Here is a 27799-nt window from a genome sequence, read left to right on the forward strand (position 1 = left end):
CAGAACATACTACTTAACAAGGACATACTCCTTAACAATAGAAACCACATCGCTGTTCTTGGTCAGTTGTTCACAGGTAGTTTTTTGGCTAAAAGTTTATTTATCTTACGCTTTTGTTTACATCCTGGAAACTTTTAGCTATTTAATATGTTACAGAATAAAATAAATCAATTATGAAATGTATCTTTTAATAACCAGCAAAGTAAAGATACATTGACCATCTATCTTAGGTTAAAATCTTACCTTATCTTCAGCATATCTTAGCATACGAAGAAGTTGAGAACCGAGACTTGTTTTTGCAGTTTTATAACTTTATTTGATGTATTTGAGGATCAGCAATTAGTTCTCATCCATATGGACTGTCTGTACCTTTTTGAAAGTGCTAACAGGCACATAGGTAACCAAAGTATAGAGCTTATTTGGTGAATCTTCATCCTCATTATGTTTTCTGGACAACCGCACACGGATTCGGTATGGGACATTCCTTATTCCTTTGGTGCAGACAGCTTTGTTGAGCCTGCTATCAACACGCACATCTAGAGTTTCCACCTCCTTCACGGCAAATTTCGGAATCTCTTTGAGTGCCCGAGGGGCACGCTTCTTGAAGCGCACTCCATGGATGCACCTGTGAATGTTGATGGTGTATTCTTGGATCACCACCTCATTGATGGCAGAATGGCCCTTTTCTTTTCGCCACCCTTCTTTGCGGGAGCCATTCTGCCGCGTCCAAGTTGGAAAGGGAGAACTGATACTTGAACTTAAATTCTAATTCTGCACTAACTGGCTGTGCAGCCTTGGTCATGTCACTTAACTCTTCTGTGGCTCAATTTGCTTGTCTCATTATAACGTTGAAAGCATAAGGGAAAGAATTGTTACGAACCTGGATTCATCATTGAAATAAATATAACAGTTTTTATGTCAAGAGAAAATGCTTGATATTCAAGATAACTGATGCATGCATAGAAAGGGTAGGATATCCCAAATTCATAGCAATTTAAGACTAAATAATGTTTCGTTTTCATTAAAAGTATAGTTACAGTGTTTTTAATAGCACTTTAAAAATGTTAAATATTCCTTTGGAGCATGTTAATTTTTCAGATTTTAAAATTTCAGAAAGGCAAAAGGAGAAATTTGTTGTATCTACTGTAACAGGGAACAGAAAAATTATACTCAGATAATATTTTTTAAACTATTGTAGTTAGTAAGCTTTCCTTCTCTTTGACTTAATTTTTGGCCATATGATACCTAGTAAAAACATATATTATTGGCTTGCATTTCAATTTTACATTAATTCATTTGTTCCTTTACTAATTCAATAAATATTTATTGAGCTCCTACCAAGTGCCAGGCAGTGTTGAAAGTGCTGGGGAAACAGTGGTGATGAGAACAAAGTCTGTGTCCTCAATGAGCTTATGGGGCTGTGGGGATAATACACAAATATTAAAAAGTAAATCTATAGTATGCCAGAATGTTAAGTGCTAAGGAGAAACATAAAGTGTTCCCGAGTGTGAAAGGCAAGGAGGGAGGTATTGCAAATTTAAAGGGAGTGATCCAGGGGAAGTCCCTAAGAAAATGACACTGATGTAGCAACCAGCATGAAGCAAGGATGTAAGTCTTGGAGATTTCTGGGTTAGATCATTCTAGGCACAAGGTGAAGAGTAAATGCAAAGGCCCTGAGGCAGTCTAGTGCTTGATGTGCTCAAGATATTTCTTGAGGCCATTGTGGGTGGAAGACAGAGTAGCTGTTGAAAGTCAGAGAAATGGTAAGTTGCAAAATCATGAAGGATCTTATAGGCAATTGTAAAGATTTTGACTTTTACTCTCAGTGAGATGAGAAGTTGCTAGATGACACTGAGCACACATGTGGCATGATTTGGCTTTGGTTTTAAAAGGATCACTCTGGCACCTGGTTTGGGAATAGACTGTAGGCAGCAAAGACGGAAGTAGAGGTCTGGTTAGGAGACCATTACAACATTCTAGGCAATGGTTAATAGTGACTTAAACCAGGTGGTCATGAGGTAGAGATGGTAAAAAGCAAACACATTCTGGATATGTTTCAAAGGTCAAGTAGTAGAGTATTGCTGATACACTGGATGTAGTAGGTGAGAAAAAAAGAGGAGCTAAACGTAACTCTAAGGTGTCTGATCTGAGAAACTGGGTCCATAGAATTGTCATTTACAAATCAGGGAACAACTGTGGAAGATCAGGTTTGAGGGCCAGTTAAGAGTTCATTTTTTGTTATGCTTAATTTGAGATGTCTTTTGGATATCTCGTTTATGAATATATCTCATTTAGAGAAGTCATTAATAGGTAGTTAAGTATGTAAGTCTGAAAATCAGGCAAAATGTGTGGGCTGGAGAAATACATTTGGAAGTCAGCAGACTATAGATGAAATCCAAACACATGAAAGGGGATGATATCACCTGCAAAGCAAATGTGGATACAGAAGACTGGGATGCAGATCTCTTTCATTGCCCACTCACTTCTGGAGAGAGTACTAAAGAGTATAAAAGGAAGTGGAGAAGAAAAAGCTAGAGAATCCAGAAATTGTACAAATTGTTCATTCATTAATCAAATATTTATGAACATTTGTGATTTGCCAGAAATTCTGCTAGCCATTAAGAAAACAATATAGCAGACCAGGCATGGGCAGCGTCTTCAAGTAGTTCATGTTTATCAAGATGAACACTCAAGGACAAGGATAGAGATAAACTGCAGTACATATTGTTGAACAGCAATGAAGAGAAGGAATAGCAAAGTAACAATGAAAGTGTGGAACTGACTCCAAGGTCTGAGGAGGACAAGAAACTGCCTTTAATCTACCTCTGCCTCCAACAAAGACAAGCCAGGCCTGTGGGAATTCTGGGCAGCAAGATAATAGAAAACACAAATTAGAACAGAAGAAAAAAGGATTGTGGGGGGAGGCGGAGAACGTAGGAACCAACAGAGACTGCAGTGTCATCTTTAGCATAAAATAGCTGCTACTTGGCCTATATTTTAGTCAACTTTGATAGGTCCAGAGGCAAACATTGGCTTATATCTTTTCTGGAAGGATGTGTTTCATTACATCATGCAAATACTTCCTAATGAAACAAGTTTCACTAATCAGAATTGTATTCTAATGAAAGTTCCAATTATATTTTTTAACTCAACTGCAGCTGCTATAACAATAAAACAAATTGCCTAGGATGTTAAATACTTTCCTTTTCAAAAGCAATACTGAAGCAACCTTCTAATACACTTAGAAGTGTGTGGTTTGAGGAGATTTGAGCTCAATGATGAAAACTAAGAGCAAAAGGAAAAATGTTACCAGAATTTAAAAACAAATAGAAGGCCAGGCACAGTGGCTCACACCTGTAATCCCAGCACTTTGGGAGGCCGAGGTGGGTGGATCACCTGAGGTTAGGAGTTCAAGACCAGCCTGGCCAACATGGCGAAACTCCACCTCTACTAAAAATACAAAAAAGTTAGCAGAGTGTGGTGGCGGGCGCTCCCAGCTACTTGGGAGGCTGAGGCAGGAGCATCGCTTGAACCTGGGAGGCGGAGGTTGCAATGAGCCAAGATTGTGCCATTGCACCCCAGCCTGGGCAACAAGAGCGAAAACTCCATCTCAAAAATGAATAAATAAATAAATAAATGAAGGAGAAAGAAGAAAATATTAATAGTTAGCTATTGAATGAAGATAATTCAACAATCATTTCTTGGGGGACTACCATGTGGATGCTATGAACAAACAGGTAATAGTTACAGGGTTTTGTTAACTGTACCTTATCTGGGCTCACATTGTTGGATAGGTGGGTTAGAAGGGCAAGGATGGATTCAGCACAGTTTCCAGAACCCAGCTGGCCAGGAATCTGATTCTGATGCTAGCTAAAACAGGTTCCTTGAACCCTGTTATTTAGTAAGCCTGGCATTGGATCCTAGGTATTCTTTTGATTTATTTGGAAAAAAATCCCACAGTTAAGTTGGGGAGTTGTTTCGGTTCCACTGTTTTTCTTACAGTTTTACTCATGAGTGTAATGAAGCAGAAATATGAAGTAATTGTTAGGGTGGGAGGAAGTTTCCCCCAGAGATATATGACACATGATAAACATTACATTGTAATATGTAAAATAATATATTTGCATATATATATGTACTGAGAACTAATGAGAACATGACCTTGCCAACATGTTTGAGAGGAGTTAATAATCTAATAATCCTGGGATGTGACTATCTGACAGAGGATTGGAACTCTGGGGCTGAAAAGTGATGGTTATGGTGAGGGGGAATGACAGTTCACAGATTCACTCATCTAACACGTATTTCTTGAGCCCTTATATGTCAGGGATTGTACTAAGATCTACAGATCAATAAGGAGCAAAATTCAACATGTTTTCCCCTTCAACGGAGTTTACTACCTAAAGCGGTGGTCTTTAAAGTGGGGTACACACACCCCAAGGATTAAGATGATGCCATCAGAAAGCAACTACAATACAGGGTGGTGATGCTATAATGGAAACCAAGATACACACATCAACAAAGAACTGTGTAAAAAGGCAGCCTTTGGGGGATGGGAAAAATAGCAAAACGTCATACTAAATCATACAATAAGAAAAATCACTTGATATTTAATGCATAGCTTGACAGTTATATAAGCCTGAACTTAAAGATATTTTGGTCAAGTGGGCTTAAAACATTTTATTGATGGGTAAGCACAATACAAACAAGTGTGGCGTAAAACTTAAGATTTTTGGAATCTCAAGTTAAATTAGAAACTTTTAAAACCTGGAAAGGCAAAACTTAGATGGGATGACAGAGATGAACCCTGGCCTTGGACTACTGGCAGAAGAGTGAAGAATGAAGGAGATATCTCAAAAAAATAGTCTATGCCACCAGCATATGCTTTTCGCATGTCCCTTGATGTCCACAGCAGCATTTACCACTCTGCATTGTAGTTGCTTCCTGACTGTATCATTTTCCAGGCCCAAGAAGTCTTTGAAGGTTTTAAATTTTGAATACCTAACATAGTATCTAGCAAACTGAAGTCATTCAGTGTTTGTGGAGCTCAATGGCAACTGACAATCTCGATTATTTTTATATGTTTAATTTACTTAATTTGTACATGGTTTGTATACTTGCGTTCCTATTGCAATGGCCCAGTGCCTGGAACACAGCTGGCACGTGATAAATATTACATTGTAAATATGTAAAAGAATAAATTTGCCGGCCAGGCTCGGTGGCTCACGTCTGTAATCCCAGCACTTTGGGACGCCAACGCAAGCGGATTACCTGACGTCAGGAGTCCGAGACCAGCCTGGCCAACATGGCGAAACCTCATCTCTACTAAAAATACAAAAATTAGCCGGGTGTGGTGGCACGTGCCTGTAATTCCAGCTACTTGGGAGGCTGAGGCAGGAGAATCGCTTGAACCCGGGAGGTGGAGGTTGCAGTGAGCTGAGATCGCGCCACTGCACTCCAGCCTGGGCAACAGAGCGAGACTCTGTCTCAAAAAAGAAAAAAAAAAAGAATAAATTTGCCTACATTAAATAGTCGACGGTCAGCTGGATGGACATAGAGGAGTAAGAATACAGCAAGACGGGCACACGAAGAAAGGCTAAATCTCTGGGGTCTGAATGGGGAAACAGTAGGATACAAGGCTAATGAAGGTCTTTAATTATCCAAATATCAGTGAAAAACAGCAAGGCTCTTCCGTTTATGCCCTGAACCCCCTTTGTCTTAAGTGCTTTAATATGCTTAGCTGAAAAGACACTTATTCCATCTTTCCTCATTCAACAATCCTTTAGAATAATTTCTAGAGTAGGAATGGAGTTGATAGTGGCTTCCAAAGAAAAATCAGAATCCCTAAGAAAAATACACGGTAAATCCTTTGCAAGGGAGTTACGGTTACAACAGTTTTGAGTCATTTTGTTCTTGTTGCTTTATCTTGTTCAACTGCAGACCTTCACTCCTGCGGTCTCCGTGGGCATTTAACCCTTTCTGCTTTAACGATGAAGTGGATCCCCTTCAGAATGACATAGTCATAGAGGAGACCGTAACGAGGTTGAGCTTCTGCCACCCAAATGCGGCCACAGACTCCTGCCACGCCTGGCAATAAAAAAACCAGAGTTCAGGGCATCGAGAACTTCACCGGGGCTATTGCGCAGGCTCTGCGTTCCACGCAGGCTTATTAGGAAGAAACGGGAAAAAAATTTCCCAGAGACACGTGAAACCGAGGGGGCCAACCCCGGCGTAGGCTCTTCACCGCATCGGATTCTGGAATTTACAATCAGGAAAGTTCTATTGTCCCGCGATTGGCTCCCGGGCCGCATGACATCATAGCGCTTGATTCATCCCTCGGGTCCCGATTGGCTGGCCGCGCCATTGTGACGTCACGGTCAGCCCACGTTCTGATTGTAGACAGCCGGCGCCTTCCTCTTCCCATCGCAGCGGGTCCCAGCCACCGGTGTCTCCTTCTACATCCTCCTCTGCTCCGGCTGCCACCCGGGCTCTCGCCGCCGCCGCCTTGCTGCTCAAAGCTGCTGCTGCCCCTCGGGCTAAAAGGTAAAGCCATCAGCTCCGGGAAACTTCGCCGGGGGCCGCCGCTCGGCCATGACACCCGCGCGAGCGCGCGGCCGGGAAGCGGTCAGAGAGAACTGCCGTTAGGTCTCGGACCTGGTGCCGAGAAAGAGCTGCCGGGGCGGTCCGCGCTCCGCCCGCGGCCTCCAGTTCCGCTGGCTCCGGGGTACAGCCCGGCTCCTCAGGCGCGGGGAAAGGGGTGCGGGCGCGGGCGGCTCGCCCCACGCCGAGGCTGAGGCAGGGCGCTCGGGAGCGTTCTCTGTGCCGCGGTCGCACCTGTGCGCGCTGACAGGCGCCGCCGGGCACGACACCGTGCCCCGACCAGACGCGGAGGGATGGGTCTGTCCGCCTGGGTCCTCCCGCCCTGCTGGCCGGAGCGCGCGGCGGGAGAGCCGGGGGAGCGCTCTCGGAGGGAGCGCGCTTTCTTTGGAGGCGGCGAAACCCGGGTGAGTTCGAAGAGCCTGTGCGAGGGTCCGCGGGCGCCGGGCGCCGCTGGGGGGACCCTCCGGCCTTTTCTTTTTCTCGTATTCTCTCCGCCTCCGTTAACCCTTCGGACCTTCCCTCCGCCCCTCGGAGGGAAGCCTGCTAGCTCGGGACCACTTCAGTTTTTATTGAAACCAGACAACGGCAGCCCTCGGTACTCAGGGAGGGATGAGGCTGGTGGGGAAGCGAGAGGGCGGGGACTCGGGGGCCACCGGGGCGGCCCTTTCTGAGAGTCTGATCCCTGGAGAGGCGGGGGCGAGGGAGGCGCGCGGCGCAGGGGCGGTTGTGCCCTGCGCCGGAGGAGCTGGAGTGTGTGTTGTCTTGCGAGTTGTAAGGAAAAGTGCCTTTTTACTGTTTCTGCGCCGGTGAGACTCTCCCACCCCACCACCTCGGGTGGACGGAGCAATGCCTAGGGCAAGAGTTGTTCTTACTGAACTGTATCTCGCAACCGTTCCGTGTTCTTGCACTTGGCAGTTCCCCTCGCCCCATCCACAATTGTGAATTAAGCTCCTTGATTGCAAATTTGGATAATGCATTTGGCCAAGTTATGCAAAGTGGCGGAGGTGGCGGGGTGGGGGAGGGTGGTTAGGGAGGTCTCTTTCGGAAGAATCCAGTGCATGGTTTATTAGCTAGAGTGAGGAACCGAGAGGTGCTAGACGGGATTTGTGGGGAGTGAGCAGCCTAATTTGTTTTAAATAGCGGGACCCGTGGCAGGAAGTGCTTCACTGAATTGTACGGAAGAGCTGATGTTGCTTGTCAGGTTTTGTAACTCATTCTCCTAACCGCTTGGCAGATAACCTGTTGGTCTGCACTTGTTTTGCTTGCACGTCTCAGCCAAAAGCATTTCTTGCAGAATCTACAGATAGAAACAGGCGGTTTTGCCTTAGATGGCCGTGAACAAACACTTTAGCCTTCCATCTGTGGTTGGGGACAAGTGGGTTACTTTTCTAGTAGCTCAGATACTGCCTGTGATTCTCCAGGAAAGCTCTGCACTTGAAAGGGAAATGTTACTCATTTTCCTTTTAGATTTATTTATTTATTTATTTATTTTTATTTTTATTTTTTTGAGACGGAGTCTCGCTGTCGCCCAGACTGGAGTGCAGTGGCGCGATCTCGGCTCACTGCAGGCTCCGCCCCCCGGGGTTCACGCCATTCTCCTGCCTCAGCCTCCCAAGTAGCTGGGACTACAGGCGCCTGCCACCTCGCCCGGCTAATTTTTTGTATTTTTAGTAGAGACGGTGTTTCACCGTGTTAGCCAGGATGGTCTCGATCTCCTGACCTCGTGATCCGCCGCGCCTCGGCCTCCGAAAGTGCTGGGATTACAGGTGTGAGCCACCGCGCCAGGCCTAGATTTTTACCCTAGATTCTAACTTCTTATTGCCAGGAACTTTTTCTGTACTGTTTCTCCTTTTGCATTTTCGTTTCTATTTCTAATTGAAGACAAAGGGGAAATTTTTATTGATAGTTACAGATAGATAATGTTACAGAATGTAGTACAGAACTTTGCTGAAAAGTGACAGTAGAAGGTTTACTAAAATTTGATGTTTTTCAGGAAAAATATCTTGTAACTTCAGATATGGACCTCACCTCCTTGACTCAATTTCCTTGTCTATAAATGGGGATTTTATGTGGCAGAATCATTGTGGATTTCAAGAGATAATGCAAATGAGAGCCCAGCATTGGGTCTGCCAAATGGTGGTTTGAAAATGTTTCCTTCTCATTCCCTGAAATCAACAGAGCTTCTTCTTGGTTACAGACCTTAATTTTTGGATGTTCTATGTTTGCAAGAATCTTTTTTTCCACTACCTCCTCTTTTGCTCCCTGCGTAATTGTTGCTTGTCTTCCTGCTTCTAGAGGTGAGCGTCCATCCTTGGGTGTCTTATGTCCAGCTTGAATTACACAAATCAAAGCAAAACTGTTTACTTTTCTTGAGGGTAACTTTGGTGCCTAGGTGGGTAGTTAGAGAGTGTAAAGAGAGAGTTTTACCTCTTTCTTTCCTGGCTACATTCTCTCCTAAAACATTTTGTAATTTTTTTTAATTCCTCCTCTTTGCCTACCAGCTCTTCTGTTATCAAAAGGATAATCCTCTCATTAGTTACCTATAAATAAGTCTTTCCTTGAATGCTTTCTGTGTCAGGTACTTATTAATACGCACATGTACATAGACGGTTGCTTTCCACACGTAATTCTTAAAACACCCCTGTGAGGTTTTATCCCCCAGTTGTTTTTTAAGAATTGAGGAGCACTATGAAGACACATGCACACATATGTTTATTGCAGCGCCATTTACAATAGCAAAGACTTGGAACCAACTCAAATGCCCATCAATGATAGACTGGATAAAGAAAATGTGGCACATATACACCATGGAATACTATGCAGCCATAAAAAAGATGAGTTCATGTCTTTTGCAGGGACATGGATGAAGCTAGAAACCATCATCCTTAGCAGACTAACACAGAAACAGAAAACCAAACACTGCATGTTCTCACTCATAAGTGGGAGTTGAACAGTGAGAACACGTGGACACAGGGAGGGGAACAGCACACACCCCGGCCTATCGGGGGGTGGGGGCAAGGGGAGGGAGAGCATTAGGACAAATACCTAATGCATGCAGGGCTTAAAACCTAGATGATGGGTTGATAGGTGCAGGAAACCACCATGGCACATGTATACCTATGTAACAGACATGCACGTTCAGCACATGTATCGCAGAACTTAAAGTGGAAGAAAAAAAAGAATCTCTAGGATTAAGGCCTAGAGATGACAAGTGACTTGTCCAAATTCCTGTAGCTCTGTCTCCTGCAACATCTCTGCTGATTCATATATCCCTGTGCTGCCAGGATTATTTGTCCGGTGGGCTCTGTGCCATTATGTAACACTGTTACTCCGTAACTTAAAAATCTAACCTTGTGTTTAAAGGTTCTTGTTAATCCATCCAAGACTAACAATTTATTGTCTCTTAAATCTGTCTAAAATCTGTTCCCTTCCTTGTAGCCCACACTTGGTTTATTTTTTAAATTCATTGACTTCTCAGTTACTGATTTTGGGTGTGAGGGGCTGGATACAAAGATGAATGACAACAGTTCTTGATTCCAGAGGGTTTCCTGATTTAGTGTATACTTTAAGCCCGTATACACATACTTAATCTACACCTTGGACCAAAAGAGAGTCAGAAGCAGATTTCTGGGAAACTTGTATCTTTATATCTGAGAAAGGTTTATGGCAGAGCTATTCATGTTAGACCTAAGTATCAGGGCCTAGCACTCCTGAATTGGTTAGGATGCTTTTGGTGCAAGAAACAGAAAACCCAACTGAGACTACCTGTGCATCTGACCTGAAAAGTCCTGAGGGCAGGACATTTGCTCCATTTCTCTGAAGTCCCTTCAGATGTCTGTTATGTCCTAGGCTGATTTTCCAAGATGACTGACAGCAACTGCCACCATAATCTCACATGGGGATTCCCTGACTTCCTGCCACCCTCCAAAGAGTCCTTTGCCTTAAGGTGATTGACTTAGGCCTTGGTTACTTGAAGCAATAACTGGAACAGTGGACATTTGATAAGCTGGGGGCCCATCCCAGAACCAGGGAAGTGGAGTTAAATCTCCTGAGCTAGCTGCTTCACCTTTAAGAAGGGCCTGCAGAACACAGGAAGTCAGCTACAGTGTCTGTTGTAAGGACCGAATGGATGATTGGATTTAACTAAATGGACTTGAATTAAAATTAGAATTTAGCCTTACATTTCATAAAGGACTCTTAGTTGATAGGCAGGAATAGGAGAACATGCGTTCTAGGCAAGAGGGAGTTTGGAAAGTAAGCGAGTGTGGAATCATTGGGCAAAAAGCAAATAGCACAATTGGCAGACGCTGGTTTAGAAGGCAGGAGTGGAAGAAAAGGTGAGAAAGGCAAGTTATTGATGTAATAATTAATAATAATGGCTAACTTTTACTGAGCTATTGTATGTCAGACCTTGCACTGAGCCCCTCACAAGGACTTATTTCTATTATTAATGGATGCTACAGCATTCCCATTTTACAGGTGGAAAAAGGCCCAGAGTTTAGACACTTGATTTGAGGTCACAAAGCATTCCAGCTCAGATCACCTTGACACCCTGGCCTGCTCCCTCTCCTAAGGTGTTTGGTAGAATACCACCAATAAGCTTTTGAATGAGAATGAGGACATTATGAGTGCTGCGCTGCAGAAAGAAAGTCTTGTTAGAGTGTAGGGTGGATTGCTGTGGGTTTGTTAGAGATGGCCAGGGCAGTGAAAAGGCCTGACCTGAAGCCACAGCCATGAGCACAGACTGGAGAGAGGTAATTGTGGGAGACTGTGTCCAGGATAAGACTTGAAGACCAGTTGGATTTGAGGGCCAGCAAGAGGAGAGGTTCTCTTCCAAAGAGAAGAGGAAGCTTTGTGATCAGATGGAAACAGCCCCACAGCCTAGATAGATATCCAGACTAGCCATTTCTTCCAATTCCTCCTCTTCACGGCCAACCTTTGTCTTAGCTATTTTTTTGGTTGCCTTTCTGCAAGAACATGTTTCTACCACATTTCATCTATTGTCAGCTTTTCACATTTCACATCTGGGTAGAGATGGAGCTTATAATCAGCGGCATCTTAAAATCACTGCAGGTAACTTTCCACATTTTAACATTACAGAATTGGGATGCCTCCTACACTTGTCCCTGGTGAGAAAAGGAAAGCCCCAATGTTACCAAAGGTGGTGCAGCCAGATGCTGGCATAGCCAGGCTTCTGGGCTTCTTCCACCAGCTGGGTTACCTCCGCTCCCATGATAGTTATTAAAACACATGTAGCTTCATGTTATAGGTTTAAAGTACATACATGTTTGTATGTTTATTAAAAGTGAAGTAATTTGAGAAGATTGGAAGGCATGATTGTTTAAGTAGGGTGCCTCATTCTTGTATAGAATCTGGCTGCCTTGGTTTCTTGTCCTAACTTGAAGAAAATCAACTCTGAGCATTGGTCTCTTTTCCTTTAAAATGAAAGATTAAATTTTATTTTCATTTTTGCCTAGAGCAAATTTTATTTTTTATTTTTTATTTTTATTTTTGCTTCGTTTCTGTTTGGCCAGGGATAGAGAATGAAAGTGAGATCATTTAGATCTTAGAAAGGTAGATGTTGGCTGGGCACGGTGGCTTACACCTGTAATCCCAGCACTTTGGGAAGCCATGGTGGGCAGATCGCTTGAGCTCAGGAGTTTGCAACAAGCCTGGGCAATATGGCAAGACCCCATCTGTACAAAAAATACAAAAATTAGCTGGATGTGGTGGTACATGCCTGTAGTCCCAGCTCCTTGGGAGGCTGAGGTGGGAGGATGACTTGAGTCCAGGAGTTGGAGGTTACAGTGAGCCGTGATTACACCACTGCACTCCAGCCTTGGTGACAGAGCCAGACTCTGTCCCAAAATAAAGAAAGAAGGAAAGGAGGGAGGGAGGGAAAATGTCAGAACAGGTGATGGAGATTGCAGCAGCAGCAGGCTGCTGGCTTTCTCTTTATCAGATTAAAACGTCACTGCTGGAGATGTACTGGCCTATCCTGACCTGATTTTCAGTTTCTGCAATAGGAACCCTCACCACCAACCCCAATTTCAACCCATAAATGTGATTACTAGCCTTTTTGGTTCCCACTGGCATGTTTGCTCCCTGGTAACATTTTTAGTTGACTTTTAGAATTGCGTAGTCTCTGAATTTAAAATGTTCATACTTGGTGACCTTTTAGAAAGACAAAATTCCCACTCTTGCTCCTCCATCCTCTTCTGCCAGTTCTGTGTGAAGTACAGTTGTAATTGCATCCAGGCATGAGTATGTCTTAGTATTCCTTATTATTAGATTGGACTTCTGTACCTTTTATTTGATGTCTGCTGGCTGACTGGGATTTAGGGAAAAATTTCTGATTTATTTTAAGATTTTTAGTGCTGATACTGGCATGCTTTCTCTAATTGGGAGAATAACAATTTTATTGAAATATACCTGTGATTTTGAACTGTAATCTTTATGGTTATATTAGGTAGGCACCCTCTTGGGAGCACAGGTTCCATCTCTGTTAAGTTCCACATTTACCCCATCCTTTTCCTCATGTCAACAATTTCATCCTGTCAGAATTAATCTCTTAGAAGCCCATGCTGAACAGACCTAATTGAAGCCATGCTGGCGAATTGGCCACTCAGGTCTGTGTTTTACGAGTTTCTGAACCCCAGAGTAGTACTTGTTCCTCTTCGGTCTTGGCACAGCAAATGCTACAACAAAGTGAGTGTTATGAATTTCTCCTTCCCCAAAGAATAGTTCTCATGATACCAAATTCAGTAATTATTCATTTGCTTCCAGGGGAGTTTGAAAATGTGGTGTATCTCCCTAGGGGTAGTATTCAGGGTACTTCTGCTTCAGTCTTTGGCAGAAGAAATAATACTTCAATATTTACAGAAGTTGTCGACGCCTCCATCAGCTGTATTTGTTAGAAGCATCTCTGTGAAAATTTGAGTTTGCTTCTGTCCAAACTTCTGCATATTAATCTCTGTTATGGATCTGAGGTGCATTTAAAAGAATACCTCCTGTACTTCTTTTAAGTAAGGACAGCTGTAGGAAGCAGATTGGGTTGGCAGCCATGCACCTATGCGGGATTCCACCTCTGCCACTTAACAGCTGTGCGGGCTTCAGCAGGTAAGTCACTCTACCTCCTGGAGACCCTAGAATCTGTCTAGAACTTGGAAGGTGATAATCCTGTGCCTACTTTGAAGGGTGTTAAAACTATCAGTATTGTACATGAAAGTTAGGTGGGGCACTGACTTAATTTGATTAGCACAGTAAAAACATCTCTCTGTTATATAGGATGTTTATTGAAGCATTGTTTCTAATAGCAAAAGATCGGAAGAGTTAGTAGACTAAATGTCCTTGAAAAGAATAAATCATGCTACAGCTGGGCAACGGAATATTCTGCAAATTTTAAAGAGAACAAAGCTGTTCTGTGGGTACTGAATACAGCTGCTTGGTACCACATAATAGGCACTTTGCTGAAGTGTTCAACATATATTAATTCATTGTGGCTTCACAAAAGCCCACGAGGTAGGGACCCCAATTTTACAGATGAGGAAACTAAGATAAAGGTTAAGTCACTTGTCCAAATATCCACAGCTAGTAGGTGGCAGAGGCAGGATTCAAACCCAGGCAGACTGGCTTAAAGACTCTAATCTTGGCCACCCTGCTATGCTGTACACCTGTCAGACCTAAGTAGTGATCTTTGTATTTGCAGCTTTAGATACATGAGAGGAAACAAGGTTGAGTTTCTTATTCATCGTTACATTCTGGGAGGCTGACGGGATAATCAACATACAGCTTCTGTTGACAGTAACTAAATAAGGGTTTAGATAAAGAAAGCTAATAGGGAATAACATTTATGATCAATACTTGAAAGGGTGACCGTTTGTTTCTTCCATTACTCCTTATTTTAGATATTTTGAACTTAAACCTCTTTTTTAGGGAAAATCAGAAGTGTACACACTGAATAGCTTATAATTGTTAGTGTAAGAAATCAGTGTTCAAAAGCCCAGTTGAATCAGTGTTCACTAGCCTGACTGGTCTAGTGTGGCTGGATTAGTGTGACTGGTCAAGGGCATCCAGCATTGGTTTCCTTACCTGGTCCTAGCCCCATCTGGTTTGATTTACAAGGTATATACGCTCAGAGAAATGCAGACTGGGAGGGAAAGACGCCCAAATTCTCTAGGGAGCCTCTATCTCCAGATCGCCTGATCTCCCTTGGGTGAAAATGTAAGTCAGGTGTACAAGTCATACAAGTCATGTATAGCTTGACAATGGGAATACTTTTTGAGAAATGTATTCTTAGGCAATTTTGTTGCTGTGTGGTCATCATAGAGTGTTCTTACACAAACCTAGATGGTTACCACATGCATAGGGCATATGATATACCACATTGCTCCTAGGCTGCAAACCTGTACAGCAAGTTACTGTACTGAATACTGTAGCCAGCTGTAACAGAATGGCAAGTATCTGTATATCTAAATGAAGAAAAGATATAGTAAAAATATAAAAGATAAAAAATGGTACAACTATATAGGGCGCTTGCCATGAATGGAGCTTGCAGGGCTAGAAGTTGCTCTGGGTAAGTCAGTGAGTGGGGAGTGAATGTGAAGGCCTAGGACTTTACTGTACACTCTAGACTTTATAAACACTGTATACTTGGGCTACATTAGGTTTATAAAAAATATTTTTCGATTAAGTGTGGTGGCTCATGTCTGTAATCTCAGCACTTTGTGAGGCTGAGGTGGGGCCAGGCATTTAAGACCAGCCTGGGCAATATCACAAGACCCCATCTCTACTTATTTATAATAAAAGTTTTTTTAAAAATATGTATTAGTTTAATATATATTTTTCTTAATACATAAACTGTAGCTTATTGTAACATTTTTATTTTATAAACTTAAATTTTTAAAACTTTTTAACTCTTTTGTAATAATAGCTTAAAACACAGGCTGTATGGCTGTACAAAAAATATTTTCTTTCTTCGTATCCTTATTCTTTAAGCTTTTTTTCTCCTTTTAAAGTTTTTAAAACTTTTTTGTTAAAAACTACAACAAACATACCCATTAGCCTAGGCCTATACAGGGGCAGGATCATCAATGTCACCGTCTTCCATCTCCACATCTTGTCGCACTGGAAGATCTGTAGGGGCAGTAACACGCATGGAACTGTCATCTCCTATGACAACAATGCCTTCTTCTGGAATACCTCCTGAAGGACCTATCTGAAGCTGTTTCATAGTTAACTTTTTAAAATACGTAATTAGAAGGCGTACACTCTAATGATAAAAAATATAGTATACTAAATAAACCAATGACATAGTTGTTTATCATCAGCATCAAGCATTATGTACTGTCCATAATTTTATGTGTGGTACTGTTACAGGTCTAGCTATGCGGTAGGTTTATTTACACCAGCATCACCACAAATGTGTTATTGTACTATGATGTCACTAGGCAATAGGAATTTTTCAGCTCCATTATAATCTTATGGGAGTATCATTGTATGTGTGGTCCATTGTTGATTTAAAGGTCATTGTGGGATGCGTGACTATATTTTGAAAACATTCTGATAGAGAATGACATTAAGTCATTTTGATACAAGGCCTCATTAAGGGCCACTGTGCTGGGCCATGGTGTTCGGGCTATAGACAAGTCTGCCACCACCTTCAGTTCTCTTAGGATCCTTAGACTCTTTCAGAACTGAATTTTTTTTTTTTTTTTTTTTGAGACGGAGTCTCGCTCTGTTGCCCAGGCTGGAGTGCAGTGGCGTGCTCTCGGCTCACTGCAAGCTCCGCCTCCCGGGTTCACGCCATTCTCCTGCCTCAGCCTCTCCGAGTAGCTGGGACTACAGGCGCCCGCCACCACGCCCGGCTAATTTTTTTGTATTTTTAGTAGAGACGGGGTTTCACCGTGGTCTCGATCTCCTGACCTCGTGATCCGCCCGCCTCGGCCTCCCAAAGTGCTGGGATTACAAGCGTGAGCCACCGCGCCTGGCCTCAGAACTGAATTCTCTTTCTGGTTGTGGGACACTAGGTTTGGCAACATTGTAATGGCTATAAGTATCAGCATTCCTAAAATAAGAGAATCACAAAATTCATGGGGTGGCTTATATATTCACATGGAATCTGAACAGGTGATAAAACAACTGTTGGTTTCAGAGACATGCTATAGAGGAGATGAATACACAATTGCTAGACTGTGTGTCCCTTTAAAAAATGCTGTATTGTAGCAGGATTTTCCCCCATTTTTTACACATTTAACTCTGCTTCTCCCTCTCCTCACTCACCCTCACACCCAAACAACAGTTATAAAATGTGGGTGTGTAGATTGAGTTTTAAAAAAGAAATGTGTTTTTGTGTTATATGCCTTATTTATGTTACACAGGCTTGAATTAAAATCTTTTAAGACATTTTCGTTTGAGGGGTTGCATAACTAATCTTTATTATGTTTCTCCACCGTCTTTTAATTTCAGCTTAAGGTGTCACTGCCTTTGTATACTTTGCACAAATTAGGTTGGAGAACTCAATTGATAATTTCCTCAAATGATAATTTATTTTGAATGTTCAAGTAATCACATCAGTTAAGAGACTGCACTCAGATAAGAATCATCAGCAGTTGCCCGTAGCAGAAAATGTTGCTTAAAAGCCTTTTGAATATTTGTCTCCCTGTTATTTGCAATTGCAGTCTTTTGGTTTAGATGTTTAGAATATGATTGAAGTAGAGCCCAGACTGCTTAAGCTCAGGCTTTAAGGGAACCATTCGAGGCGTGTGTAGTATCTTGGTGTCTGTTACCTGCCTTGGCCATTGATTGTCTTCTCTACAAGATGCTTCATCCAAGAAGGAAGTTGCCCTTTGAAACAGATGCCCTTTGAGCTTCTCCAGAAAGACCCGTAAAGACATTATCCCGGGACCTCATGTTTCTAGGACAATGTGATAAATATTGTGATGGTTTCATTTTCAGAGCAGCTCCCTTTTCTTCCTTTTGCAAGGAGTAGAAACAAAAAGCAGCTTCTTTTTGTTCCCTTTGTTCCCTTTGCAAGGGCTTAGAATAGGCTCAGTGTGACCCAAGGGAAGTTGGATGTGACTAGTGACAGTAAGGTAAGTACTTTTTGTTGACCCCCTGGTACAGAGTTCAGGCTTGAACTTACCATCTTTTTAAGAAATGGGACTGGCATATTAAATTTTAAATGTAGGCAAACAGTTGCAAAGTACTGTCAGAAGACCAAATCTCATTGCATGATCCACTTGCCCCATGGATTCAAATATCCATCCACTCACCCACCATTCACCCTTAGATATTTATTTCTAGCCCGTCTATTTCTTCTGAGGTCCAGACTCATACCTTTTCATCATTGGGTGCCCCGCATACCTCCTCTGTTGGCCAACGTAGTCAGGAGCACCATCCTCCACCAATTTGCCCAAGCCATTAAGCTGGAAGCAATGCTTGTGTTCTCCTCTCTCATCAACCATGCTCTTACCAAACTTTGCTCAACTGTCGGTCACTAAGTATTACTCATTCATACTCTCTGTCCTTCTAAGCTTATTGCCCTTCCCCACATTGCCCCAGCCTTCCATAGCACGTCAGATCCTTCCTGGACAACTACAATTTCTCCTTGGTTCCTTGCCTCTGTTTTCTTGATTCCTAAACATTAGATGAGGTTGTACCTGCGTAGTGTCTGGCATGTTTATCTGGCACATAGTGTAGGTATCTAGCAATTATTTGCCTGAATGTTTCTGTAAATACATATGTACCTTTCAAATATAACCAGTCCTATAATATGTGCTAATGGCTGTGTGAAGCTGAGTATGCCTTGATAGCCTGAGAATACATAATGTTTCACAAATGAAGAGCTTACCTGGGCAGGAGACTTTAGAAGGCCAGTTGCCTTGCTTCCAGCTGAAGGAGTAGAACACCAACAGCTCTCAGACCATACAAATTGCTAGACACCTTTTCCTGTTGTGGCATGGTGCAATGAGGAGCTCTTACCTATGCCTGGAGATATGCCGTCTAAGGACTTGTTGGCTGCAGTCTGTGCAGATCTTCAGATACAAGAAGATGGCCATAGCTGTGGTGCTCTGCAGATGTGGCAATGGCTTCATCAAGATGAACGAGGGGCCCCTGGAGATGATCAAGCTGCTCACACTGCAATACAAGCCACTGGAATTAGGTCTGCTTCTGGACAAGAAACAGCTTGCTGGAATGGACATCCATGTTCGTGCAAAGGGTAGTGGTTGTATGGTTCAGATTTATGCTGTCCTTCAGTACATCTCCAAAGCCCTGGTGCCCTGTTACCCAAAATATGTAGATGAGGCTTCCGAGGAGATCAAAGACACCCTCACCAGACCTTGCTGGTGGTTCACCCCTGTTGCTATGAATCCAGGAAATTTGCAGGCCCTGGTGCCTGTGCTCACTAGCAGAAATCCTACCAGTAAGCCCATCACAAAGATCAAGGTTTACCTTTATAGTAAACAATGGTTGAAGGTCTTTAAGGTTAAAAAAAAATTGCTAGACATCCCACCTGCCCTAGAAGCAGAGATGACATGTGCTGTTATTTTAAAGGGCCTTACTTACCTGCATATTACCTGTTAGGGCTTTCAGGTAGAATATACCAATGATAGACCAGTCTGGTGGCACTGTTCCCAAGGACGGAATAGGGTGAACTTTGATGTCTAGGCACTGAAATACTCCGTAATAAAATGGTCGTGGAAACTGGCACTCTTACTCCCATTGCCCAGGATGGAGTGCGGTGGCACTATCTCAGCTCATTGCAGCCTCAAATTTCCCAGGCCCAGGTGTCCCTCCTACCTCAGCCTCCTGAATAGCTGGGACTGCAGGCAAGCACCACCATGCCCAGCTAATTTTTTATATTTTTGGTAGAGACAGGGTTTCACCGTGTTGCCCAGGCTGGTCTTGAATTCCTAGGCTCAAGCAATCTGCCTGCTTCAGCCTCCCAAAATCCTGAGATTACAGGTATGAGCCATTGTGCCTGGCCTGGCCCTCTTCTTTAACCTTGTTTTGGTTGGCAGCAACATTGAGCCCAGGCTAAAGTACACCGTATGTGTCGGACAGAGCTTACTTATCTACTTCAGTAGCCACTTGGTCGGTATTTGTTGATCGCTTAAACCCACTCAGTGTTGGTTATTTGTCTGTGTTAGCCTCTGCTAAGGAATGTGGACCCCACAGAGACACGCGACAATACAGTTACCAGTAAAAAGACTCAGGAATTTTGAGGTATATACTCGAATCAACAGGTAGTTTATTATTATACTACAGGTATGGCCGTGTATGTTGCAGTTAGGTTCAGCTGCAGTGATGGACATGCCAAAATAATAGTGGTTTGAATAATGGTATCCCAAAACAAAGTAGAAGTGTATGTCTCTCATGAAAGGCAGGGTGGATGGTTCAGGGCTAGTATGACCCGGCGTAAATTCCTTGCTCATCATACATCTGTCAGGCTTAGTGTGGCCTCCGTCTTCCAAGCAGCAGGATGAAAGAAGAAACGGAAAGTAGAAGCACTGATGGTGCTTTCTTTTACGGGAAGTTCCCAGAAACAGCCTCCAGATAACTTTGCTTATGTCTCATTGGCTAGAACATCACCCCGTGGCTGCAGGTGGCTGGAAAATCTCATCTTGATTCTGCGTGGCCATGTGCAGCTAGAAGTACTGCTACTGTTTATAGAGTTTGGGCAAGAACCAGCTGTCTGTGCCATGAGTGGTGGACGAGACCAGCAGTCCCCACTCACTTGGAACTGAGAGTCCTGGGGAAGGATAGTGACAAAATAAACGGATACTTACAGTGACAAGGCCTCTGAGAGGTCTGCGAAGGTGTGCCCTGCGAGTAAACAGGAAGGACACTAAATCAGACTGGTGGGGTGGGGGAGGGGATCAGGAAACGTTGCCTGGAGACTAAGCAAGAATCTCTGTGGACTGAGGAAATGGGCAGAGTATTGAAGCAAAGGCTCGGAGGCAAAGGGGGCAGGTAGTTGGGTGATGGAGGAGCATATGAGGAACAGAAAGTAGACCAGGGAAGCCAGAGGGAGACAGGGTTCTGATCACATGGGCCCTGGGGCCACAGGGATGGGTTTGGTCATTTTCCCCGGGGCCTTTAACTGGTTTCTGGAGGTGAGTAACCTAGACAGGTGCTTTCAGGGGGTGAGGAGCAGCACAAGACTAGAGGCAGGAAAGATCCACTAGGAGAGTGTACTAATCTGGTTGGGAAATGATGGTGCCTTCAACTACATAGTGGTGGCTTTGGGGATCAAGAGAAGTGGATGCAAATCCTGTAAATCCCATAGAGCTTGGAATTTAGAAATAATTTGGCGTTTTCACATAATAGGTGATGAAACCAAGAATGAGAATTTAAATGGCTTGCTTAGAATCACACAGCTAGCTGTGGAGCAGCACCAGATATCATTTCTCTGTCTAACTCTTTCCTTTATGTCACTGTTGAATGTGCTAATTTGGGAGAACAGGGCATTGTGGGCATTTTGGAGCCAGCAACAGGACCTGAATCCTGGTGTCCATTACAGAGGGAGGAGTCCACCCTGCTTTGGGGGCTGGATTCCTGGTAAGGTTATGGGGCAGGTCACAGAAATGAGGGAGTTGGAAGGAAAAACCAGGTGTGAGAAGATGATGGATTCAGTTTTTGGTTTGTTGATTTTGAGATTCAGGACCACCATCTGTAGGTGGAGAGAGATCAGATGGAAACTGGTCCTTGAGATTGGAATTGGGGATGCAGGATTGGGTGGAATTGGTCAAAACTTTTCTATACCCTTTCTTTAAATTTCTCCAGTGAAAGGGACTCAGCAACTGTTTTTGAGTCCAATGTGTCATGTACCTTAGAATTAAGAGATTTTTCCAGTGTTTAGCCCTGAATGATTTTTGCTGCAATTTGAATTCTGCGTAGCCACAAAAATTTAATAAAAATAGGTTAATACTTAAATATTAGTAAATTAAAATAAGTAAAGATAAAAGTTATATGGCCCTCCCTTGCATATTTTACCCTGTGTTGCAGGTCTTCTCAGGAGCCTCTGTGGCTCTGGTTGGTCTCTTGGTCCAGGCTGTGGCCCCTGTCTCCTGGGTTTTCATACTGTAAGATTTCTCCAACTGAGTTTGGGAGGCTGAAGCCCCAAACAGAACTTGATGGCTTGTGCTGGAAAAGGGGAAATGGGTTCTACTTGCTATAACGTGTTAAATTCTGTTTTTAAAATGTCAGTTTGGTATCAAACACTTTTTTGGACATGTTTACAACCTAAGAGTTTTTGGTTTCAGAAGTTTTTTGTCCTTCACAATTAACTTGGTTGCAGTGATTAAAGTATAGCCTATTTCCTGGGAAATGGGAGAGAAACAATTTCAGAGCCACTGTAGACCATATTGACATTAGAGATCGTTTTCTAGGATACCATAGACAGGAAGGTCAATAGACAGGCGACGTGGTATCATAGTTGTTTTATCTCTCCCTGGTCACTGTCCTTCTACCTAATGTTGTTTCACCGTGGAATTTGAGCTTACAGGTGAAAAAGACTTTCAATGAATACTGCACCAAGTATAATTTAAAAATTTTAAATCCTGTATAGATATGGGACGTGACTAATAGAGTAATGACTTCCATAAACCACACATGAAAACTCCTTTAATTATAATTATCATTACTTTTATTCTCCAGAAAGGGAAATAAGGTTAAAACAAGAGAGCCCATTCGTTCTAAGTTGACCAGTTAAATTTCTTGTTCTCCCTTCCCTTTGTCCTTTGATTTGATAAAAATAAGATTTATGTGTGCTAAATTGTGAGTATTCATTTACATCAATCAGTATCCCTATAAGACAAAGCCCCTGAAAACAAACTGATGCAGCACGATTTAAAACAGAGAGGGAGGAGACAGTCTTGGTCCTGTTCTTGGTGCCTTGCCCATTACTAACGTCTCAGTTGTACTGTCCACTATAAACAGTCATGATTTTTTTCCCCATTCTTCAGATCAAGTTGGTTTCCTCTAATGAGACAGTCTACCTGGTTTTATAGGCATTTCTCTGTAATGTTTTCCAAACTACGAAACCAAACAGCAAGCATTTTGTTGGGAGAAACCTGCAAGTGTCTGTTCTGTGGCCGTGAACTAATGATCCTGTGGCTGTGAACTAGTGATCTTTCAGAGGTCTAGTTTAAAAGCAGTGAGTTTCTTCATGACCCATGAGGATATGTAATCCACCTTTATAGCAGGTAAGTGTTGAGGTTCACACAGGATTAACACTCTCTTTAACACCGTTCTCTTGCAAAGGGATACTCTTCCCAACCCTGAAAGACATGCTTGGAGAGGTGGAATGTCACTCCCAGATTCTTATTTTAGAGAAGCGAGTATCATGTAATTTTCTCCCTACCTTATTATTCATTCTCTCCCCTCTCCCCCCTTGCTGACCTGCTTTTCTTCCTTCAGCCAGGTCTTGGCTTTAAGGAGTCAGCTGAGCTTCAGCCACTAATGCTGGGGGCACATAGTGGCCCAAGCCACCCTGTAGCTGTACCCTTTTGGGGAGGGTGGCTTTCGTGTTTCTGTAAAGTTTTGAAGAATCTCTTACATGATACAGGTTGAACTGATTAGCAAACAGAGCCAAAGAAACTAGTACCTGATGAAAACTGACTGACATGGTAGGTAAATGGAAAGTTTGGTTTCCAAAAAGTGTGTGTTGTGGCAAGTTGAAATCAGAAAAATGAATTTTTGACTTTCATTCTGAGTGATCACTCCTCTACGCACTCCTCTTTCTCTTTCTCTCCTGGTCCTCTCCGTTTCACTCCCTCTCCATTCTCTCTCCACCTCTTTTCCCTCCTTCTCCTCCTTTCTGTGTATATGTTTGCATGTATAACAACACTTCAGCATTTATGTAGTGGTTGATAATTGAATACTTTCTATTTGCAGTACTACCTAATGTGATTTAACCACAGGAAATTTGCTTCTCCCATTATTTATGATTTTAAATTTTAGTTTTTGGTGATTAAGTCTCCATGAGGAGCGTCCTCATTTGGAAGGAGAGTTAGTATCATGCTGTTGCTAAAGAAACTCAGTTTTTATGCCTACCAATAATGTGAAAATCACCTCACTCCTGTTTTGCTGATTGGGTTGAATTTCTCTTAATACCATACTGAATGTAACTTGACGAGTTAGTAGAGAACTGTAACAACTTATTTCACAGAGTATTTCTAGTTATTGATGTAGTTTGGGTGTTTGTCCCTTCCAAATCTCATGTTGAAATTTCATCCCCAATGTTTGAGGTGGGGCCTACTCGGAGGTGTTTGGGTCATGGAGGCGAATCGCTCATGAGTGACTTGATGCCCTCTCATGGTAAAGAGTTCATGTGAGATCTGGTTGTGTAAAAGAGCCTGGCATCTCTCTCTTGCTCTTCTTTGTCTTGCTTCCTCTCTCACCATGTGACACTCTTGGTCCCCCTTCACCTTTCACAGTGAGTAAAAGCTTCCTGAGGCCCCACCAGAAGCAGATGCTGGCACTGTGCTGCTTGTCCAGTCTGCAAAACTGTGAGCTAAAATAAACCTCTTTATAAATTACCCTGTCTCAGATATTCCTTTATAGCAACACCAAACAGACTAATACAGTTACAGTATATTTAGTGTAAGATTTATTCATTATTATTAGCTTATTTCCAAAATGACCATTTTAACAAACTTCAAATATTTGAGTGTTAGATTTTTAAACTCGGTGTACTCCAAGTTTCATTTAACTGCTAAAGGACAAGTTTAGTCATACACTGCGCCGGGCGCGGTGGCTCACGCCTGTAATCCCAGCACTTTGGGAGGCCGAGGCGGGCGGATCACGAGGTCAGGAGATCGAGACCATCCTGGCTAACACAGTGAAACCCCGTCTCTACTAAAAATACGAAAAATTAGCCGGACGTGGTGGTGGGCGCCTGTAGTCCCAGGTACTCGGGAGGCTGAGGCAGGAGAATGGCTGGAACCCAGGAGGCGGAGCTTGCAGTGAGCTGAGATTGCGCCACTGCACTCCAGCCTGGGCAACAGAGCAAGACTCCGTCTCAAAAAAAAAAAAAAAAAAAGACTAGTCATACACTGCATAACCATATTTTGGTCAGTGATGAACTGCATATATAATGGTGGTCCCATAAGATTATAATGGAACTGAAAAATTCCTCTTGCCTGGTGAAGTAGGGGTCATCTTAATGTCCTAGGGCAGTGTATTACTCATGTGTTTGTGGAGATGTTGGTGTAAACCTGCTGCACTGCTAATTCTATAAAAGTATCACACATACAATTACGTACCATATACAGTGCTTAATAGGGATAATAAACAACTATGTTACTGGTTTGTGTATTTACTATACTTTTATCATTTTAAAAATTTTTATTTATTTATTTTGGAAATGGGGTCTCGCTCTGTCGTTCATGCTGGAGTGCAATGGTGTAATCACAGCTCACTGGAGGCTTGATTTCCTGGGCTCATGCAGTCCTCCCACCTCAGCTTCCAAGTAGCTGGGACCACAGGTATGTACCACCATGCCTGGCTTTTTAAATTTTTTGTTGAGATGGGGTCCCACTGTGTCGCCCAGGCAGATCTTCAACTCCTGGGCTCCAGCAGCCCTTCCACCTCGGTCTCCCAAAGTGTTGGTATTACAGGCATGAGCCACTGCCTGTCATTATTTTAAAGAGTACTCCTTCTACTTACCAAAAAATAAAGTTAATTGTGAAACAGCTTCAGGCAGGTCTTTCAGGAGGTATTCCTGAAGAAAGCATTGTTATCACGTTATTGCCCCTGAAGGCCTTCCAGTGGGACAAGATGTAGAAGGGAAGACAGTGATATTAAAAACCCTGAGTAGGCCTGGGCTAATGTGTGTGTTTCTGTCTTAGTTTTTAAGGAAAAAAAAAGTTTTAAAAGAAAAATTAATAGAAAAAAGCTTACAGAATGAGTATAAAGAAAATAATTTTTGGGCAGCTATACAATGTATTTGTGTTGTGTTATTACAAAAGAGTCAAAAGTTAAAATGTAAAAGTCTGTAAAAGTCATGAACAGTGACGTGCACCTGTAGTCCCAGCTACTCGGGAGGCTGAAGAGGCAGGATCACTTGAGGTCAGGAGTTCGAGGCTGCAGTGAGCTATGATTACACCTGTGGATAGCCCCACTGGGCAACATAGACTCTGTCCCTAAAAAAAAAAAAAAAAAAAGTTTATAAAGAAAAAAATGTTACCGTAAGCTAAGGTTAATTTATTATTGAGGAAGAAAAAATTTTAAAATAAATTTAGTGTAGCCTCAGCGTAGTGTTTAGCCTCAGTGTAGTATTTATAATGTCTACAGTGTGCAGTAATGTCCTAGGCCTTCTCAGTCATTCACCACTCACTGACTCGACCAGAGCAACGTCTATTCATGGTAAGTGCCCTGTACAGGTGAATCAGTTTTTATTTTTTATATTCTATTTTTATTATACCTTTTCTTTGTTGAGCTGTACAAATACCTGCCACTGTGTTATGGTTGCCTACAGTATTCAGTATAGTAACATGCCGAACAGGTTAATTGTAGCCTAGGAGCAATAGGTTGTACCGTATAGCCTGCATGTGTAGTACGCCATACATCTAGGTTTGTGTAAATACACTCTATGATGTTCTCATGATGAAATTGCCTAGTGACACATTTCTAAGAATGTATTGCCATTGTTAAGTGACGTGTCCGTAGAAGCTCTTTATTTATTTTTATTTTTTTTTTATTTTTTTTGAGACGGAGTCTCGCTGTCGCCCAGGCTGGAGTGCAGTGGTGCAATCTCGGCTCACTGCAAGCTCCGCCTCCCGGGTTCACGCCATTCTCCTGCCTCAGCCTCTCCGAGCAGCTGGGACTACAGGTGCCCGCCAACACGTCCGGCTAATTTTTTTTTTTTTGTAGTTTTAGTAGAGACGGGGTTTCACCGTGGTCTCGATCTCCTGACCTCGTGATCCGCCCGCCTCGGCCTCCCAAAGTGCTGGGATTACAAGCGTGAGCCACCGCGCCCGGCCTAGAAGCTCTTTATTTTTAAAGTATATTTGGGATATTTGCCATTAAGATAAGAAGCTAAGTATGTAATGTCTTTTTAGAAATAAAATCTTACAGAAGAGGAAAATTCTATGTGCAGTTTTTAATACAACAGCTCTCAAACTTTTTGGTCTGAAGACACACTATTCTCTCTTTTTTATATTTTATTTTTTTCTGAGACGAAGTCTTGCTCTTGTCCCCCAGGCTGAGTGCAATGGCGTGATTTCGACTCGCTGCAACCTCTGCCTTCTGGGTTCCAGCAGTTCTCCTGCCTCAGCCTCCCGAGCAGCTGGGATTACAGGTGCCTACTACCATGCCTGGCTAATTTTTCTATTTTTAGTAGAGACAGGATTTCACCGTGTTGGCCAGGCTGGTCTCGAACTCCTGACCTCAGGTGATCCACCCGCCTCAGCCTCCCAAAGTCCTGAGATTATAGGCATGAGCCACTGCAGCTGGCCGACATACTATTCTTAGACAAAGTGGCCTGAGAGAAAAACATTTAAAAAAGCAAAAAGAAAAAAAGATAAGATTTGCACTATTAAATGTTACTGAGAAACTCAAAAAGCTTTATTTATATGGATTATATCTATTAGTATTTACTTTATTAGAAATCAATTTTAAATTGTTTTAAAATACAGGTTTAAAACAATTATGAAAACATTTAAAAATAACTAACCTGTTGTATGATAATAAAGTATATATTTTTCAAAATATATTTCAAAATATAAAAACGTATTTTTCAAAATTTTTGGTGACAGTGAAAAAGTAATCTCTTAGTAGTAGTAGTAGTATGAAAATAGTTTCCGTCTTACAGAACTCCTGAAAAGGGCCTGGGGACTTTCAGGGATGTTTGGACTACTCTTTGGGAATCCATGTAATAGGTCCTGTTTATTGCTTTTTTTTTTTGAGATAGAGTCTCACTCTTTCACCCAGGCTGGTGTGCAGTGGCGTGATCTTGGCTCCCTGCAAGCTCCGTCTCCCAGGTTCATGCCATTCTCTGGCCTCAGCCTCCCGAGTAGCTGGGACTACAGGTGCCCGCCACCACACCCGGCTAATTTTTTTGTATTTTTTTAGTAGAGATGGGTTTTCACCATGTTAGCCAGGATGGTCTCGATCTGCTGACCTCATGATCCACCTGCCTTGGCCTCCCAAAGTGCTGGGATTACAGGCGTGAGCTACCGCGCCTGGCCATTTA

General features: G+C 42.7%; 1 protein-coding gene and 2 pseudogenes across 5 annotated transcripts in view; 2 read left to right on the plus strand and 1 right to left on the minus strand.

Annotated features, from left to right (window-relative positions):
- Window positions 1–339: 339 nt before the first annotated feature.
- LOC100579642 lies at window positions 340–737 on the minus strand (annotated as a pseudogene).
- Window positions 738–6168: 5431 nt separating this feature from the next.
- ELOVL5 (ELOVL fatty acid elongase 5) overlaps window positions 6169–27799 on the plus strand; it is an 80685-nt gene continuing 59054 nt past the window's right edge. For 2 of the 4 annotated variants that reach the window (XM_030802275.1, XM_030802272.1), the window contains exon 1: window positions 6169–6543. The gene's annotated coding sequence lies outside the window, so the exon portion shown is untranslated. Of the gene's footprint in view, window positions 7005–27799 lie in introns of all 4 variants that reach the window. The other 2 variants (XM_030802274.1, XM_003254141.2) reach the window with 2 other exon arrangements.
- LOC105738548 lies at window positions 18354–21570 on the plus strand (annotated as a pseudogene). Its single transcript, XR_001114375.2, has one exon. The product of XR_001114375.2 is annotated as a 40S ribosomal protein S16 pseudogene (transcript).

This window comes from Nomascus leucogenys, chromosome 22a (assembly GCF_006542625.1).
Source record: "Nomascus leucogenys isolate Asia chromosome 22a, Asia_NLE_v1, whole genome shotgun sequence".
Classification (NCBI taxonomy): Eukaryota; Metazoa; Chordata; class Mammalia; order Primates; family Hylobatidae; genus Nomascus; species Nomascus leucogenys.